Genomic DNA, 20,925 nt, shown 5'->3' on the forward strand with positions numbered 1-20,925 from the left:
TCAGGAAAGCTCTGCCGTCAGCTCCACGATTTATGGACTTGCTGCCCGGCCATGCGTATTACGTCATTTGTCTTTTTTTACTCTATTTAGTTGACCACCGTTAAGAGAACTTTCTGTAGTGTTAATTTATATATCCACTGTTTACTGTTCTTTGTATTTCTTTTGTCTTCATCATTGACCTAGATTAAGTGCATGTGTGTTAGTCTTGCGTTTTTGTGTTTTGTTTAAATTGTGCGTCGTTGTCAGTCGATAAATGATTTCTTTTCTTCCTTTCTCACGACTTTGACTCCTTCGCTCTGTTCGCTTGAGTACGGGACAACCAATCTGCTTGTATATCTCATCGACGACTTCGCGCCGACGGCGAACGCGTGACAAACCATGACATTAAACTGGCATCCGCAGACAGGACGTTCTGTACAGAAGCAGCACAGTGAACGAGGAACGAGAATCGGGGATTGATCGATTAGCGCTACGGACACAATGTTGCCCAATGTCGAATGCACGTGCATGGGAATTGTGAGCGCGCAAATTTTGGAGGTGTAGTTAAATATGGAGAGAATGGAGTTGGACAACTGGATAGAAGAAGGATACCAGTGAGGTCTAGAGGGCGCTGAGTGAAGGTCATGGGTTGCAGAACAACCGAAGCAGGCAGTAGCCCAAGAAGAGCGGACGTTGGCTCGAGAGGAAAAAGACAAAGAGCGCAAAGAAAAAGAGAAAGAGCGCGAAGAAAAATGGTGGTGAAGGAAGCCAGAGAGCGGCAAAAACAATTGTTGCTATTAAGGATTCAGCCTAATCAATGTGGCAGCGGAAGCAGGGCTAGCAGCGATCATCTAGAGGCACCAGAGGGGCACAGTTTACGCATAAACCCTGTCAGGCTTCTCACCTCCTTCGATGAAAGAAGGGATGATTTGGGCGCATTCATGCGGTGGTTTAAAAGTATCGCGAGAGGTAAGAAGTGGCCCGAAGACCTGTGGTTGACCAGCTTTTGACCTGTTTAAACCGAGAAGCGCCTAGGGTTTACGGAAGGTTACCGCCGTACGATGCAGTGGGCTACACAAAAATGAAGACCGCTTTCCTCAGGCGCTTTGGCTTCACAACAGATGGGTTTCGAGACAGGTTCAATAACGAGAAACCAGTGGGGACTGAAACGGCAACCCATTATGAAGTTGGGCTAAGTCATTATTTCGATAGATTGGTCGAACTTTCCAAAACCAATGCCGAGTACAGCTCCCTTCGCCTCCTGTTAATGAGAGAGATTTTTGCACGGTTGTGGTCCGAATTTGTTGCTTTACCTAAAGGACAGGAAGGTAGAATCTGGACAATATGTTAGAGCTGGCCGACCAGTTCTTGGAAGCTCATGGTGGAGCAAATCTCATAAAAACAAAAAGACAGGTGATCCAGTCCTAACCAAGAGACAGGAATCTGAAAAGAGAGGAAACGGCAGCTCTCCACTACGGCCTTGTTACCTCTACAATCGCGGAAACCACCCACCCCAGCTACGTCTCAACAAACCCGCGGCCGACGCGACCATCGTTGGTTGCACGTCTGTTGGAAACGGTCACGAATGGAACCACTGCCAAGCGGTCTCTAATAACAAACTACAGGCATCATGCGTTTACGCCCCCACCAACGTAGCTCAACCGGATAAGATGCGCTACCGCTGTCTCGAGCTGAGAAATGGGGACAAGGTTCCCGTCATCGACGCGATAATGGCGAAGCAGCCAAAATTTCTCGCGAACCCCTTCCGGTTGCATCCGGTACCTTAGGAGGGAGAGAGATCTCAGTGTTGCGGGACAAAGTTGGCAACGATTGTAAAGGCTGACCGGGTGAAGGAAGACCAGCTAACGGGAGCAAGCAGCTTTGTCTACTCGGTTGACCGAACTGCCAAGCTGCTGCCGTAGGCGCGGATTGAAGTTAACACCCCGTCCTTTACCGGCCCCCTTAAAGTGCTATGTATGCCAGAACCGCTGTATGACCTAATTGTGGAAAATATTGTTACGCGAGCGAAGGATTAAGAACTGGAGATTATTATGGAGTTTTACGTGCCAATAGCACTTTCATATTATCAGGCACGCCGTAGTAGCGAGGGAATACCGAGAATTGGACCACCTGGGGTTGTTTCACGTGCACCTAACTCTAAGTACACGGGTGTTTTCAAATTTCGCCCCCATCGAAATGCGGCCACCGTAGCCGGGATTCGATCTCGTGACCTCGTGCTTAACAGCCCAACACCGTACGCACTAAGCAACCACGGTGGCTAAACTAACATTTTCACATCCTCGTCCGTCACGAATCTGTTTCCCTTGAGCTGTTCTTTTCAATTGCTCCAAATTGTGGAAGTCACAATGCAACAGGTCTGGGCTGTATGCCGGAAGTTGCATAGTTTCCCACTTCAACTTTGCTGGTTTTGTGTTAACCGCATCAACGACGTGGGGACGGGCATTGTTGTGGAGCAAGATGACCCCTCTAATCAATTTTCCACGTCTTTTGTTCTTGATTGAGATACGCAGCTGATCCGGTGCTTCACAATATCGGAAACGATTGATAGTCTCTCCAGGTTTACCGAATTCGGTCATTAATGGCCCCTGACGATCGGAAAAGCAGTCAACAGCACCTTTCTGGCGCAAATAACGGCCTTTGCTTTCTTTAGGGGTGGTGAATTCGAATGTTTCCACTATAATCATTGCCGTCGTGTTTCAGGCTCGTTATGGTGGCACCATGATTCGTCCTCGGTGACAATTGCAAACAAGAAGTCGTCACCCTCATTGTGATAACGGATCAAATGAGTCAAGGAAGCGCCGAACCTCTCCATCTTCTGGCGGTGGTTCAAAATCTTGGGCATCCATTGCGTACACAAGAGCCGATAACCCAAATGTGCAAGACTCATGGTGTGACCAAAATCGTCACTGACGTTCACACTCTCTGCCATTTCATCGATGCTTCCGTACTTGTCGAATCAGCTCATCAACCTTTGCAATTGCGTTGGGGGTGATTGCGCGGTGGCTTTGGCCAGGTCTTGAATAGTCTTTGCAACTTCTACGTCCTTCTTTGAACAGTTTGCTCCAACGCTTCACAGTGGCCAACGAAATGGTAGCTACACAGCGACTAATTTCTTTTTGGGAAACATCTTCAGCCGTCAACAGCCTCACGACACCACGCTGTTCAACTTTTAGAGCTTCCATTATGTCACGAAATCATATTCAACCCATTATGCAAAATAGAAGTGAGGCGTGCAGACAGGACAAAAGAGTAGAGAAGTGGACAACACGAACGCCGACTATCAACTGAAGGGGGCACTGAGGCGAAAAAAGAAAGAAGGCACAAAACTCATCTGCGCATGCTCAGGAATGGTAACACCACGTGTCAATCGGGTAAACGTGCCGGCCTACGTGAGAGATAACTGTTAAGGTACTTAATCTCTTCCTTATGTAAAGTAATCGAAGGCTAACTCACGCACGCACTTCCACCATTATAGATATGCCATGCCTCTACCATAAGACGCGTATCTTCATTCGTATGCCTGTACAATGTCGCGCATTCATCTAACTCTGGCGTGCAGTTACAATCTCGGCAATGAAGCGAGAGATTAGAAGGCGATCCACCGGTTAACGACCTTTTATGTTTTATGTTTTTATGTTATGTTTTATGGTAATGTGGGTCATCGGCCGAACAAGAGAAAGAACGGGCATAACCGGCAGTGTCGTGACGCGAAGAATTATATGCAAAAGTTACATAAGGTAGGGCAAGGTCCCAATCAGTATGGTCGGACGCGACATACCTTGCAAGCATGTCTGTTAGGCTGCGATTCAGATGCTCCGTGAAACCATTAGCCTGTGGATGGTAAGACGTAGTCAGCTTGTGCTTGGTTGAGTAGGACTGCAGGATGTCGGCGAAGACTTTGGAAAGAAATGTCCGACCGTAGTCAGTGAGCAGTTGGTGTGGAGCACCATGCTGCAGAATCATGTCACGTAGAATAAGATTGCCGACATGTGTTGCAGCTTGTAGGAAGCGCTCTTGCGATGGCATAGCGCGTGGCGTAATGTGTCGCCGCAGCGAGCCGCTTCTTCCCAGACATGGATAGAGGGAAAGGGCCAAGTAACTTAGCAAGCAAACGCGAAAAAACGGTTCCGAAGGAATGTTGACGGCACCCGGCTCGTGGCGTCGATGGCGTTTTTCGGCGCTGGCATTTCTTACACGCCGCAACGTATTTCCGGAAGGAACGGAAAAGGCTTAGCCAAAAGAAGCGTCGGCGAATCCGGTCGTAGGTGCGGGAGACGACAAGATGACCTGCCTTTGGTAAATCCTGAAGATCATGGAGAAGAGTTCACCGGAGGCGCTTAGGAATGACGAGGAGTAGGGTAGGATGGTAGGGGCGTACATTGTGGCAGTATATTACACCATCCCAGAGAACAAACAGGTGAAATGACGAATCAGAAGGCGAAGATTCCAGGCCATCAACGATGGCGCGAAAAAGGGCATCGTCCGCAACGTGTGACAGCTGAGAAAAGGAGAAAATGCAAGCGTCGGCACCGGGGTCAGGGCCGGCGGGTGATTCGTCCACTGGATAGCATGATAAAAAGTCTGCGTCTTGATGTATTCGGCCCGCCTTGTACGCTACTGCACAGGAATATTCTTCCAGCCACAGAGCCCAGCAACTAAGCCAGCAGGTAGGATCCTTGAGTGAGAAAAGCCAGCAGGTGCGTGGTGGTCCATGATTACAGAGAAGTACGCGTCATACAAGTACGGGCGGAACTTGGAAACCGCCCAGACGGAAGTCAGGCATTCACGATCTGTAATCGAATAGTTGCGCTCCACTGCTGTGAGCAGGCGGCTAGCGTAGGCGAGAACACAATCTTGATCCTGTTGGCGCTGCGCTAACACGGCTCCGATACTCTGACCACTGGCATCCGTACGCACCTCTGTAGGAGAGGACGGGTCAAAGTGCGCCGGTATAGCGGCCCTGGTGAGAATTTCGGTGAGGTGGGAAAACGTGCCAGTCGGAGCGGGGCCCCACGTAAATGGCACGGCCTTCTTCAGAAGATCAGTAAGCGGTCGGGAAATCGCTGCAAAGTCTTTAACGAAGCGTCGGAAGTAGGAGAAGAGTCCTACAAAACCGCGGACGTCTTTGACAGACTGAGGCATAGGAAAAGACGTGACCACAGGAATTTTCCCTGGGTCTGGTTAAATACCGCAAGCGTCGACGAGTTGGCCCACCACTGTAATCTGGCGGTGACCGGAGGGACACTTCGATTAATTTAGTTGGAGCCCAGCCTCGCGGAATTCTTGAATAACAGCTGATAAGTGCTCAAGGCGAAAATGTAGGCGAAAATACGAGAACGTCGTCTAGGTAGCAGAGGCATGTTGGCTATTTCAACCTTTGAAGCAAAGAGTCCATCATACGTTCGAGCGTTGCCGGGACGTTGCACAGACCGAACGGCATAACTTTGAATTCATATAGACCATCAGGGGTGACGAACGCGGTCTTCTCTTGGTCATTTTCATTCACAGATATTGGCCAATAACCAGACCGGAGGTCTATTCATGAAAAGTATTTGGCACCGTGGAGACAATCGAGGGTGTCGTCAATGTGAGGCAAGGGGTACACGTCGTTCTTGGTAATGCTGTTTAGATGACGATAATCTGCGCAGAAACGCCATGTGCCATCTTTCTTTTTAACAAGTACCACGGGCGACGCCAAAGACGTCGACCAAGGTTCACCAATGCCTTTGAGAAGCATCTTGTTCAATTGCTCTTGAATAACCTTACGCTCTGAAGCAGAAACTCGATATCGCGGGCGATGAATAAGACTGGCATCACCAGTATTTATATGATGCTTAACAATTGAAGTCTGGCCCAATAGGCGATTGTTGAGGTTTAAGATTTCGTGGTGGTAAACCAAACGCCGACACAGAGCTGCTGCTTCTTTGGGCAGTAGGTCTGCAGCAATCATGGGACAAAATGATGCGTCAGGGCAAATAGCATCATGTGGACATGGTGAAGAATCTGAGCAGACGTCCACTGAAAACTTCGCGACGTGGTCATCTCCTACAGCACGCAGCGTTGCAACCAACATGTCTTGGGGCATGTCGGTTGAACTCGCGTAGCAAGCTCTTTTCTAGGAGACAGCTGCTGACCGGTGGGATTTCAAAGGAGGTTGCTGAACTTCTCCTTGAAAGCATGCAAGCTAGAGATCTCGTCCTCGTGTGTCCGGAACCAGACACGAGGAGCTCCGCCCAAGTACAATAGGACATTCGCTTGCATAATTGGAGGGTCCCAGCGATTGTTTCGGCTAACACGCTCATACAGGCTGAGCCAGTCCTCAAGGTTGCCGTTATCTTAGCCGGAGAAAATACCAGGATCGCGGGGATTAGTAACAGTAACGTACGTTGTTGTCGGGGTCACAGGAGTAGAAGCAGGTGAGCTGTTGTCACCGAGAGCCATGGCCGAAAACAGGACAGTGAACGGCACCCTCCACCAACATCCTACGCGAACGAAGGATTAAGAACTGGAGACTATTTACACGGTATATATACAAAGGATAACTGCAGCGCTGACCAGTTCAGCCGATAGCTGGGCAGCCAGAGACCATTCGTCGTCTTCGTCGGGGCAACCGCGTGCATCGTCCACAAGAAACACGCAATATGCATGAATCAATATAGAAGGCGAAAGATCTCCGGGGGATCCGAAATACAAGACAGAACAATACGGCGGTAAAGACGAGACGAAACAAGAACTAGTGGCGGCTGCTATGACCCGTGCCCAGGCGCAGGCGCAGCACAAAAAGCTTCCTAAACTTCAGGCTCCCGAGGCCGCGGTAGAGTATTCCGGCGAGGACGGGTACGCGAGCGAGCCGAGAAGTGATGAGACGCCTAATAAATGTTTCGCTAGGATCAACCGGAAGCATACATGCTCAAATGAGAAGGGAAGTCTCGAATTCAAACAGAAAAAGGGCTACTTTATCGGTGCTACACGGAGAAGAACGGACGGTCAGTGCGTCAGCTCGTCGTGCCGAGGTGCCACCGAGACGCGGTGTTAAAAACGGCACATGAGAGTATAATGACTGGCCACTTAGGCACTCAGAAGACTAAGAATCGGATGTCTGAGGAATTCTAGTGGCCGGACACCACGGCCGATGTGAAAAGGTTTGTCGCATTTTTGCGAGATTTGCCAGTGCACGGTTCCAAAGGGCAGGGTGCCACGCGTTCCACTTGGAAGGATGGCCGTAATTGAAAGACGGGCACTTGTCGACATAGTAGGCCCTAGGCAACCATTGGGGAAGGCACTGGACACGATTGAGGCTGCACCACGCCCATCACCAAACTGGCAGGAACGCACCTTCCTCGGATTTACCGGGTACTAGCGAGAACTCATCTAGAACTGCGCCGAAATCAGCGCTGCCCTCACGGAATTGACCCGGAAGGGAGAGAGCAACTCTGTCAAATGGACACCAGCATGGGAAGAAAGGTTTCGGGAACCCAAACGCCAGATCTCCAAAGACCCAATATTGCGACTCCCAAGTGTAAACCAGCCCTTCGTCCTCCGTACAGACGCATCAGACACGAGCCTGGGAGCGGTGCTCATGCAGAACCCACGAGAACAAACTCCACCCCGTAGCTAATGCTAGCCCGAAACAACTTTCTCGGGAGGCCACCTACAGCACAGTGGAGCGCGAGTGTCTGGCCTTGGTCTGGTGGGTCCAAAAATTATCCGTGTACTTGTATGGCGTTCATTTTGCCGTCCGAGGCGACCAGGAACCTCTCGGCTACCTCTGACAGGCGAAACAACTAAATGGTCCGGTACTTCGATGGAGTTTACAGCTTCGTGAGGATCAGTTCACGGTCACTCACGTCAAGGGAAGCGAAAATGTGGGAGTTGATTATTTGAGCCGAATATAGGGTTATTATGCACTTGTAGATCTTTGTATTGTATACATACGTCTGTAGTTTTCTGCTCGATTAACCTTTTTTTGGTATCGTAGAGATCGTATATATTGTGTATGGGGTTTTGGGGTACACATGGAACGTTGTTTCTTTCTATATCTCAAAGATTCCACTCGCGAAAGCGAATAATAGATTTATCATATTCAGAAATTGGGGTGCAGTTGTCACGGTGCAACATTATTCCATTCTGCGAAGCACTGATCAACGGGCGCCAAACATGGCAGGAATAGGAACCGGTGAGCAAGACAACTATTACCGGCTACTCGCGCAAGCGGCCGAATGAAGTTTGAAGCCGCCGAATGAATTGCAGGTTTAGAGATTATTGTCTTTTTGTCGTCGGCGTCACCGTGACAACTCGACGGCTTTTTGTAAGAGCCCCTGTGTATTCTCTACTCCGCGCACCCATTAAGAAGCTTGCTAACAAGGCAAGGGTGCGAATACTCCAAAATATGTGGTGCCTCGGTCAAATCCTGTGTCCACGAATTGCTGAAAGTGTATGTGTGCCGACAGCCCCATATGGCCAGCTGCCGTCGTTTCTCCTGTGTTTGTGAACGAACAATAGAGGCCCAGCACTGCCTCAAAAGTGTGCGTGTGTGGTGTAATACAAGTGCGCGAATTCTAACAGAAGGGAGGAATCACCCGTTACCTCGCCCCTGAGTAAAAGGGGCGCGGACAAGACATTAGGATTAGTCGGGATACAATTGGGTGAACTTTATTGGATCGTCACCAATATCTGCCGTTCCCCCACACAGGGAACAAGGGAAAGCAGAAGTCATTTAAACGCAAGTTTTAGACCGAGCTGGGCAGTCTACAAGCTGAGCCTACAACCCGCTGAGAAGCGTCAAGAAGTTAGTGTCGTCCAGTATCGCCTGGGCGTCCTAGCCGCGTCTTAACTGCGAGTTACTAGTTGACGTAAGAGACGACAAACAAGCGTCTGCAATGAAGCTCACGGTAGTTCCCCTCAAATTAGCTCAACCTGTTCTAGGGAAGACGTCAGACCTAGACTCCCTGGAACCCAGCCCAGCACTCGAATTCATCGCAACGAGATCGGCTTGCCAGCATTCTTCGGGAAAGCTCTGCCGTCGACTCCGCGCTATGATCTTGCTGCTGCTGCCAGGCCATGCGTATGCCGTCATGTGTTTTCTTTTGAACTCTGTTTAATTGACCACTGTTAACTGTGTTTTGTGTAGTGCTAATTTCTGTATCTACGGTTAACTGTTCGTCTTGTTTCTTTTGTATTCATCATCGATATAGATTAAGTGCATGTGTGTTAGTATTCTTGTGTTTTTAGTGTTTTCTTTAAATTGTGTGTCGTTGTCATTCGATAAATAATTTTTTTCTTTCTTTCTCCCGACTCTGACTCCTTCACAGTATTTGCTTGAGTACGGAACGACCAACCGGCTTGTATACCCTGTCGACGACTTCGCGCCGACTGCGAACGGGTGACAAGCCGTGACAGGCAACAACCAACCCAATAAGCAAACCATAACAGAAACTGTTAACCATGTTTGATACCACTTTCACAGTTGTATTTGTGTCCCCACCCATCTACAGCCTTATATATAAGGCTAGCAGTATGTATTAAATAAATAAACTAAATATATAAATAAATACTTATTGCTTCGAATTATCTTCAGCCTGTGCTACCTGTCTCCACGCATGGAGCACGAAATTAAGTTTTGGCCTCATGCCGCCAGCACAGACCTTTATAGCGCGGTTGCATAGCGGCTATGGTGTTGCGCTGCTAAGCACGAGTTCGCGGGATCAAATCCCGGCCGCGGCGGCAGGATTTTGATGGGATCGAAATGCAAAAACGCTGGTGTTTCCGGAGTCTCCCTCGATGGCGTGTCTCAAGTCGTTCTTCTGGCGCTAATTCAGTCATTCACTAAGGTCTCTTTAGGTATTCATTTTCTCTGAGAACCATAGACCAGTTGAATAAATGACCAGCCGATGTGATTGATTGCAAAACTGTTGCACAATTTTATGATGTGCCCCATTAATATTTAGGGGGGAGTCACGGGCCCCCGCAATAATGCCACTAATGACACCGTGGGCTATAATAAATAAAAAAAACTGTATATGCATTGGAAGCCTTTTATGCTCAAAGCGAACGCATACTGTTGTATAAGTAAGCCGTCGATTGCACTTAAGTCAAAGTATGATTTCATGAGCAAGCGCCTCTGACCTACGCGGGTTCTACCTGCGATGTTTCTGTATCTTTAGAGTGCGCATGCTTGACAAGGCGATATATATGTTAAACCTCCCCGATATTAAGAGTTGACAGGGTAGCACTTGTGTGCCTTTTCTTCCCACGTGAATTGTCTTTTTTTTGCGCTAATTTTCTTCATCAGCATTGTGAACCAAGACTGGCTGCCATCGTCTGTGGCCATGTTCCATTATTATATGTATTCTTTATGTGAGATGACTTGCTTCTCATGTATAGCCTAATTTTCCTTTTGCTTTGTTCATCAATTTACACCACCCTGCTATAATCTCGGGGAAGAGATCGCAGTACGTCAAAATAAATAAATTATAAAGAAGAACAAACACCTTCCTCAACTCACGCACAGATGCTCACAAAACCTTGTCGCAATACCCCTGAATTTCCCAGGAACGCCCTCAAGAAGCTGCACGGTGCTTCCACAAAGTCACGGGCTCCTGAGGCCGAGTGGCAACAAAGGCCACTTAGGCTGGGCGCCGTGCCGAGCCACTGCCGGTCGCTCGCGCTCAGACTCAGGCCCCGCGCAACCAGGATTCTAGCCCGACTAGTAGGTGCCGCTTCCGCTACGCGACGCCACCAGTCTTCCCTCGGTTTATCTTTAATGCATTCCCGCGTGTCTGCTTGTATTGGACGCGTTTCGAGCTGTTTTACTACCGCTCTCGCTGGTGGTGTTGGCGGTGGCGGCTGCGAAGAAAGGGAGACGTATCGGCCGCGCATCGCTGAGGGAGTGAGAACCCATGAGAGGGGAGGGTGCATTATGGAAAGGGCAACTAGAGAGGGGGCGCCGGTCGACGCTCGTCTGGTGTGCGACGCAGCTCCAGTGCACGTCGGAACGTGACGTCGCGCGCTCCTGCTCTCGTGGCTGGGTACTCGCTGGACGGGAGTGCGCGTGCCGCGTTATCGTGAAACGAAATAACGTGGGAGAGCATCGAGACACCTGTTCGCCAGCCACTGAAGAAAAGGTTGGTGCTCGACCACGGGCGCTGTTCGTAGCCATGTGTCCTGCGAGATCTCCGTTGTGGATATCCATCTCCGAGTGAGACTGTCTGGAGCAACCAGTCAGCTGTCGCTCCGCGCATGCAGGCGGCGACGAGAGCGCTTCCGTTTTGCAATGGAAACGAGGTGGTGAAAGCTTTTCCTTCCACCTTCATTCAAATGTAAACGACCGGTGCCACCATCGTCGTTCGCGCCGGGCCAGCGTAAACGCCCCTGGGGTCATCTAGAAACCACCAGAAGTGCCGCGTTTTAACGCTTTCGGCGGAATTTTTCGCTCTTGCTGCCTCAAGCTACACGCAAACTCTCCATCACCGCCTCTTGTATGCTTACCGAGCCTCCGCTTCAGTGGAGACGTTGACCTGGTAATTTATTCAACACAGTTGTGCTATTGAACACTTCTGTTCGCTCCATGGTGAAGTTCTAACCCCCCAGGAGTGAACCGGCCGAGTAAACAAGTGCTTCACTCACGCCGCACGAAATGTAAGTATGCAAAAAGCGTATTTTATTTTTTCAAGTCGTTCTCCCTGTACACTATAACGAGGACTTGTAGGTTTTTAAGGACGCTTGCGGCATGCTGCTAGAAGTAGTCCTCTACATTTCAGATACGTTGACAAACAGTTAACCAGCTTAATCATTCCAGAAAAACTACGTAATGTACAGAAGAAACTATGCGAAGCAAAGCCCCGTAGGAGGTGTCAATGATTGCTTTCTGCGTACGCTCAACTGTAACGCATTAAATGAGAAAACCACTGAAAAAGTTTTTTAGCTGTTATTTTTCATTCTGCACTGTACCGAATTATGAAATGAGGTCAGCTTAATGTCAAATAATTGCACTGTCCACATAATTTATCAGTTTGTTTTCCATTTTACAACAAAGATACGGAGATATAGACACTACCAGGGTACCACGCTTTTTACCTTCCTGACGTGGGTATACCGATTAGTTTAAATTTAGCCAATGCTACTGCATCAAAATGGCGCACCTGTTGGCAGTGAGCTGTTGCTGTTAGCTTCAATAACCAGGAGCTTCGTTACCATTTCCACTGCAAAATGTCCTGTAAGCGGTATACAAGCACGTCTTACTCGCTTGATACATTCGACCCTAGTCATTTTCAATATAGGAACTATACATTCAGTAATGCCAATGAAAACTCTACGCAATCAACACATGTTATAGTTAAGTCAAATACACGAGGGCGATGACGTGGATCCAAATGTGAGCGATATTTTCAGACTCAAATGAGCTCTGTCAAACACATCGTGCGAACTGCACTGTGCGTTGTACTTGGTGTTCTGCTGTACAAGTTTAGTAGCACTTTATGTGTTATTTTAGTTTTTACTTACAGATACTGCAATCCCATCGAAAGCAGGGTGGGAATTACAATCGGGCACAGTACAAATTAAAATGTTTTGGCAGGCATACAATACTTAGACAAAACGCAATCAAATATGAAAGAATAGAAGTAGGAACACAGAATTGCGCAAGCTTGAGTGTTACAAGTTCTCGATATCTAACAAAATACAATATTTGACTCTTGAACTATAAAACGCAGGAAAACCAGGAAATAACTCAGCGTATCATTAGAGGTACAAATATTTTCGAAAAGATAATTGTAGGATATAGTTAAATTGGGAAAAAACATCAATGTTATTAGTGGCCGACTGCAAAACCTGAAGCTGAGTGAGCTATTCGAGACAAGTAGGAAACACTTCAAGAGATGTTTGCAGGACATCATCATTAATCAGATTGTTCCAGTCTCTGATAGTACTCAGAAAAAAAGGGATTTTTAAAACAAGATTAGCGCGATTGAAAGGGTGCAATGGTGAGGTTTTGCCGTTACCTTGTGGAACAACCTGGAGAAAAATACAACCATTTGTGGAGGTTTCTATTATAGCAACGTTTAATTATTTGATATAAAAATTTCAGACGAAAAACTCTATTTTTTTCGTCTACGGGCGTTATATTTGCTCTCGCTAGCAGCGCACTTACAGGTGTTCGACCGCAATAGTTATAGACAAAACACGCAAGCTTTATGAATGTTTTCAATCTTGTTTATATTACTCAACGTGAATGTATCCCAAATGGTGACTGCGTAATCAAGTATAGGTAGTACTGTGCATTTGTATGCCAGCAAGCGAACACTAGGAGCGGAGCAGTTGAGAACCCTACATAGAAAGTCTTGTGTTAACACAGGCTACAAGATAGTTGGTTCTTATTCCAGGAGACGTTTTTAGTAATCTAGCCCCCAGACACTTGTGGTGCTGCACCTGTTTGATAAATGTATGGTGTTAATCATGTTAGAACATAAGGAACTCCTTTTTATTTGCAATGCTCATAAATACAATTTTCTCATAGTTAATAAGTATAAACCAAGTTTCACACGAATTGATTACATTTTGAAATGGGGCGTTTAACGCTATTTGATCATTTAGGCTTTTTTTCTCAATAAATAACACAGGCATCTGCATATAGTTTTATGTTAACAGATTAATACCCCTGACACACGGGCACTCTAAAGTCCTTTAGGTAAGGGGACATCTCCCGTAAAGACGTTCAAGCGCAGTGACACACGATAAAGGAGTATGTCCCTTAAGGCATTTGCGGGAAAGGAGATCGCGCATCTCCTTTTCGAGCGGAAAAGGAGTTACTCTGGCGCACAGCGTGCACAACTCGTCAGTAGAAGGAAACTTGCCACACCACTACGGTGCCCCATAAGTATTTTTTTACCTTGCGAAAGTGTTTTAATTTTTAGCGGTAATGCGATTTGTCGAATAGCGAAGATCTACTCTAGTCATAGTCTCAAATGCTCGCATCACGTCGCTAGTCCCGCCATGTTGAATCCCAGCAGTGTCATTTCCTGCGTCGTGATCGGTGTGTTAGCATCGTGAAACGATCCATCGTTGCCCACGTAGGCCCACCTTCCGCGGATTGCGGCTCGTGGGAACACTGCCGAAGCAGTCAACATGAAGCATGCTCATGACGAGTTGACGTTTGATGTTTTCCACTTTCGCCTTGGCTGCGTTTATCTCATCTTCAAGAGATCCGAGAGCGACAAGCGTCAGAGCGACCTCAACTCTTGCTTCATCGCTAGTGTTTCGCTGAGCCATGTTGTATATGCGCAGTTTTGTCACGCGATCACAATTGTGCGAGTAACACATTGAATAAAACGCGTTACGCCTGCATGCACCAAGGAAGGGACAACAAAGACGTGAAAAAGGACATCAGAAACGTGGCCAACACCAGAATAAACAGCATGCACAGGTATTCTAGTACACTGTAGCATAGCAAAACAGTGACTGTACATAGTTGCTGGACCAATTTAAACTGCTGCTAAGAGCGCAAAAACGCGAATAAACTAAATTATTATGCTCATTATAAGCCATCCACAATGAAAAAAACTGTTTTTTCGTTCTATAGTAGCTGAATGTAATCCGAATACGCATCTTTTTAAAAAAGTTCTCTCACTTGCTGCTTTGACAAGCAGCGCTATTTTTCTTGCGGCGTTCATCTCAGGAACCACCTAAGGAAGTTAGGGCCGATTTACGCTCGAGCCGCCCATCGCCGCAAGCCGCACCGCACGCGTGCGGTCGCGCGAAAGATTGCACGCATCAAACACTTGTGCACAAATTTCGGTTTACAATGTGTAAGGTATACACTGTGCACACAGTGAAAATAGTAATTTGTGCACAAGTGCTGAATACGTGCAATTTTTCGCGCGACCGCAAGCGTGCGGTGCGGTTTGCGGCAATGGGCGGCTCAAGCGTAAATCGGCCCTTAGTGCGGTGCCGTGTGTCATCGGCGCAAGTCCTTTCTGCAAAGGGTCCTTCAGAGTAGCAAAAGGGGTTTACTGGAAAGGACTTTAGTTTTGCCCGTGTGTCAGGGGTATAAGAGACACTGTCATAAACAAAAAAGAAGCGGTCCAAGCACCGATCCCTGGAGGACGCAAGATTCTACAAAAAGATTTCCGAAGCATTTATCTTTAAATATAACAAATTGCTGCCGGCTACTGAGCTAAGCTAGGTGTTAAGCACGTTCTCTATGTTGAAAATAAATTTTTTTTGTGGCACCTTATCGAATGCTCTAAAAATACATAAAATTGCATTTGTCTGGACGCCAGTGTTAATTGCCAGTGCAAAATCCTGAGCAAACTCTACTAATTGTGTACAAGTCCAATAGCCTTTTCTGAATCCGTGTTGACATTCAGATAGTGCACTATAGGCAATCAAAAATTCAGAAATATGATTAAGAATTATATACTTGATGAAAAGAGCGCTTCGAAGACGCGGACTAAAAGAACAACATGAACGACGGGCAAGGCGCAAGAAACAGGAATTTAAATAGATGCACCCAAGGACGGCCCATCGTGACATCACGATCTCCCTATCTCATTAGAAAAGCTATCTCTTTTTCGGTAAGCGTCACTGAAGGGCAACTAATACACGTGCCCTCGGCCTTTGCAATGTAAAAAGCTTCCAATATCTCCAGTTCTAGTCTATCTCTAGACCATGCCAGAAACCTGGTGTCACGAAGATACGGACGGCAATTGTGACGTTTACAGTGTTCTGCCAGATGGCCCCCCGCATTGTTATTTACGGCCCAATTGTGCTCACGCGCCCTTTCATTAAAACACCGTCCGGTTTGACCGATATAAACCTGTTGGCAACTTAGGGGTATCTCATAAACGACATTACTTTTGCAAGCAGTGAACTGCGCTGCATGTTTCTTAGAGCATGGTTCGGGTTTTGCTTTTGTCATCATAGGGCATATCTTGGCCAGCTTACATGGTGCACTGAAGAGAAGATTGATACTGTGCCTTTGTGCCACCTTCTTGAGGTTGAGGGACACCCTGTGCCAATAAGGAATCACATGTAATGTCTTCCTGTCAAATGGCTTATTTGAGTGAGTGCCCTCTCTTGCCTGTTCGATCTTTTGAAGAAGCTAAACAAATCTTGCAACCACAAAATAGAAATCAGTTTCAATAACCAAGTTTCAAGGCTACGCCTAGCCGGCTTCCCTTCACTTTTGATCTCTAGCGTTTGCGATAAGCTTCTTTCTCTTCATTGTCTATCAAATGCATTCGTAATCATTGTACCATCGGAAACAAGAACACCGTCTATCATAGAATTGTCCACATCGGTTGAAGTTGCGCAAATTGTGCGCCGAAATTTCTGTGGTGAACTTGTAATAAAACTAGGTAACGAAATACCGAAATATTTGTCTGTGCCACGTGCTACTTGAATGCTAAGTTGAAAAGAGAAATCACGATCTTTTTACCTTTATGACCATGAGGTCGGCCAATAGACGTTGTTCTTTCTTTAATCTCTATCTTTCTCTGCAATTGTATAGTATATCGGCTTAGCCAAACACTCGCGCGGTTCTTTTTCTAACGTATAAGCGGCACGAATCGATAAATGTATTTGTGCACGCTTTTCTGAATGAAGCCCAAAGATCACGAACATTAGCCGTACTGCAAGAGAAATCTTGCAGATGAAATGAAAGCATATCAATAATGGTTTCGTCATCGGCATGTAAAAAGTTATGAAAACGTGCAGTTTGCTTATTTTTGGTAAGATTAACGTTGTTGAGGCTAAGTAAATCGGCCAGATGATCAGAAATTCCTGGAACAATCTTACACATACCGCCTGTAACAGTTCTGCCTACCAAAAAAAAAGGCCGAGAAAGGATTTACTATTTTTTTGAATTCTCGTGAAACTTTCGGTGAGGTCGAACATGAAACCAACATCTAGCGTTGTCTCTCCTACCTTTTCACTGTGATTCTTTAAGGACATTCTTAACCAAATCACCATTAGGCAAATCAAAACCTCCAGATACCATTATCCGGTCATCAGGTTTAGCTTGTTCACATAAGTACTTCAATACATTCATAGTACTGACAGTAGAGTTAAGGGGCCTGTACATGGCCCATATAATGCGCCTAACATTACAACTATAGGTGCTACAGAAGATACACTTAATTTCGCCTACATCAGGTATCAGGAATACAAAAGGAGCTCTTTTGCAGAATAAGCAGACCCCACCTTTTCTGCTACCATGGTTCCCTGCTATTAGCATGGTATCCTGTAGGAACCAATTCACCTTCGTAGACCTCATCACTCAACAATGTCTCTGTCAATATGACAATATTGGGACCCTTAAGAATAACCAGTCACTCTAGGTGAGCGCTTTTGCTGACCACACTTCTACAGTTAATATTTAAAGTTTCAGGGATTGATGCTCGCTGTTCACTTATCAGCTTTGTGGAGCACTTTCCAACTGAAAACGACAGTTTTTGTCTTCATCCTAGCCGTACAAAACGCCGTCTACATTTGTCTTACGTTACCCTTACTTTAGCCCCCTATTTTCGAGCCTCGAGAACTCGCTAAAAATTCATCGATGATTGCCATACTGTCTAGTTTGAAATTAGAGCGCAGGTCTGTAATGTTTTCATTTTGCAGTAGATTGACTGGTGCGGAAAATCTGCCTCGTGCGGCGCAATTCCAAACGAAGCGAAGTTTGGAGCGACTGCCTTGCTGATCGGGAGACCGTGAAAGGCAGCGCGTGGGTGACGCGTGAGCGTGATTCACAGCAACCAATTAATCGATCAACCGAAACAGAAAGCTGAATTATATGAATTGGAATAGTTCATACAGAAATATTTAGACCGGTAACGTAAATTTCTAGTCAAAGGTCCAATACAGAAAATGATTAATAACCTTGTGCAAACTGTTAGTGTTAGTAAATACAGGTGATTGTTACACATTAGTACTAATTAGTAACCAGCCATTTCAATACAACATATATAACCACATAATAATCTACATGAATAACTAAACACACACACAAGAAAAAAAAAAGAGAAACGAACTATGGGCATTACACAAAATGGAAAGTACATCAGGAAAAGGTCAAGATAATGCTAGGTTGGAGATTAAGCAGGGCCTTCGGAATTTGTTCCAAGTTTTATTTCAAGAGGTCAGTCATTCCGCATCTTAGCACCGGAAAATTCGATTAGCCTTTCACCGTACACATTGAAGCACACAGAGATATTGAGGTTGCAGTTGCTTGCGTGCCGCGCGTTTGGCGATGGGAAAATGAAGACGTTACGACGCAGACGTGTATTAGTGTTGATTATCCTGCTTACTGGTCAGTAGACTTTGTAGTTACGCATAGTATTAAACGACAGAACACGTAGTTTCTCAAAAATAGTAATACTGGGATGTTGCGCAGGGAAATAAAGTAATCATACACACATCCCGCTTTTGTAAACGGATTAGCAGTGTTAGGCAAGTTGCGTATGTTTGGCCCCACGATTCGCAACAATTGCCAAGGTGGCAGTGAAATAGGCCAAAATGCAACGATCTTAGCGAATTCGATTCAAAGTGTCGTCGTGCATGTGTGACAGTGCAACAGGTGAAAATCAACTTTTTACAAACAGCGTTGATGTGGTCTTTCCGGTGAACGTTACTATCAAGTATAATTCTCAAATATTTAATGATGTGAAGACGTTCGTTTTTTTAGTGATATGTTAATTCAAGGATAATTAAGGATTTTCTTCGTGAATAGAAAATTATGTCTTGTCAGTTTTTAATAACAGTTGATTGTGACGAAACCATTTTGAAACAACTCGCAGTTCGTTGAACACAGCGTGTTGGAAGAGTGCAAGTGCACTTTTAAATAATATTGTTGCGTCCAAGTGCGTAAAAGGGACGCGGGGATCAAGAGGAGAACCAAGACTGTGCAGTGGCCATTACTGCTGTTCGTAGCGTGCTGTTCCCGCACGCCTAAATAAACCCTTTTTCCCCGTGCTTGTTGAAATAGTGTGAAGTGGTACTGACGCTGAAGAAAGCGGCAAAGCTGAGAATGACGAAACTAGCGTTTTATTGGGCGCACTTGTGCCCTCAAAACCGGCTACATTCAATGCACGGCGGCGGACACAGTCGGAGATCGTCGAAAATCTGCTGAGCGGGTAAAGCGCACCAGCTTTTATACATGAGCCATCAAATGCCCCAGAGTAATCGCTGGTGCCCACGTGTCTTCCAGAAAGTTCTATGCGATTCCCGTCGCGCATACATGCATAAGATTGCACAAGGTTCGGCGACAACAGACAGCAGTAGCAGATAGACGCGTGCATAACGTTCCAGAAACTTGCGATACGTTTCTTTTCATCTTATTACCTTAAAGAACCGCAAAGGGTGTTACAACTGAAACTCTTGCTTGGGCTAGTTGGTTCATGCTTGAATGTGTAAAGAGCAGGGCGCCAAGATCAGGACAGAAGAACACAAACGACAGGTCCTGCGCCACTCGAATGGCGCCGGTCCTGCGTTTGTGTTCTTCTGTCCTGATCTTTGCACCCTGCTCTTTACACATTCAATGGGTGTAACATAAGGGGTGGGAACAAACATTCAGTTTACTTATAGTGTTCAGTACAGTGAAAAGTGATTTATAATTATTTCTGCAAAGGTGGATGGGGACGTAATTACGTTGATGTCTTTGGATAGGACATTTCAGCCTGCTGCAACACCAGAAAAAAAAATAACGCGGCAAAAGTGACAGCGCGGGCACGTGGCCGGGAAACTTAGAATGGATGACGCGTGCGGTGAGATATGCGGACTGGCGGGCCAACGTAGGGTGCGCAGCTTAGTGAACTGTAGAAAAACTTGTAAAATAGGCAGACTCGCAATACGGCGACGAAGTGAAAGTTGTAACAAACCCGGTGCGCTATAACGTAACGCTATTCGAAACTTTTCTATTCCAATTCTGCAATCATCCCTCTGCCATTGGCCAACAACTATATGTAACCACCCTCACTTCGCCTGTGTGTCACGCGACGTCACGAAAACCGCGGTAACTCCCCATCTGATATGATGTGAACACAATGATTATGCACGACTGCAAATAACAAAAGAACAATAGTTATTTCTGATTCGACGCCTTTTCGCCCTTAGGCCTCGGCTATTGGTAAAAAGTTTTAGGGCTGCACCTACTTCACCTGCCTGTCACGCGACGTCACAAAACCGCGAAAACTCACCGCGTCAAAGTGACGTGTACGCGTTAAAGATGCATTAATATGCGGAACAAAACTGAATTTTTCTCTGAATAACCGCAGGCTGTCCCGTTCCGATAGGAATAAAAGATGTCTGCCGCCGATCGCTCAGGCACCGGCTACTCGCACCTGCCGGAGAGCACGTTGGTTATATGCGTACAATATGCTTTTTCCGTGGCTGTGTAGCGTCTTAGAGCACTTTCGGCACGTTTGCGACCTCGCTCAGTCAACTTTTCATTGATGATAATCATTTTTAGCAGTATTCTTAACCTTCCGTTGCATGCCACCGCGATTTTCGATGAGCCACCCTAAAAAGCGCACCACTCGCAGACGCCGCCCCAACCTCTTCATCCGGTTATCGATTTTCAGTGCACTGGCTCGGCCCCATCGAATCCCTCTCCGCTTGAGCCGTGCTCCTCGCCTCTTATAAGCCAATGCGATAAGACAAGCCGCTCTGTGTAGGCAATGTTATTCGTTTTTAAAGCAAACAAAAGTGACCTCCTATAAACGAGGAAAGCATTTGATTGGTCTCTTGAAACAACCCTGCGGGTCACGGCCCGATGCTTGCATCGGCGCTTACGCAAATTTGACGTCAGGAGATTGGAATAAAAACATATTGGAATAGTTTTACGTTATAGCGCCCCCGATTCCGATTTCAAGGATGATATACTGATGTGTGAATATGAAGAGTGAATAAATCGGGCTGCTCTGTTTTCAAGTGATT

At 46.5% G+C, this 20,925-nt stretch overlaps 1 protein-coding gene across 1 annotated transcript in view; it reads left to right on the plus strand.

Moving 5' to 3' along the window:
• The first annotated feature begins 10,994 nt into the window (after window positions 1-10,994).
• The window catches only part of LOC142590701 (uncharacterized), a 223,638-nt gene continuing 213,707 nt past the window's right edge, over window positions 10,995-20,925 (plus strand). The window contains exon 1 of the mRNA XM_075703118.1: window positions 10,995-11,637. The gene's annotated coding sequence lies outside the window, so the exon portion shown is untranslated. The remainder of the gene's footprint in view (window positions 11,638-20,925) is intronic.

Source organism: Dermacentor variabilis, chromosome 8 (assembly GCF_050947875.1).
Source record: "Dermacentor variabilis isolate Ectoservices chromosome 8, ASM5094787v1, whole genome shotgun sequence".
NCBI lineage: Eukaryota > Metazoa > Arthropoda > Arachnida > Ixodida > Ixodidae > Dermacentor > Dermacentor variabilis.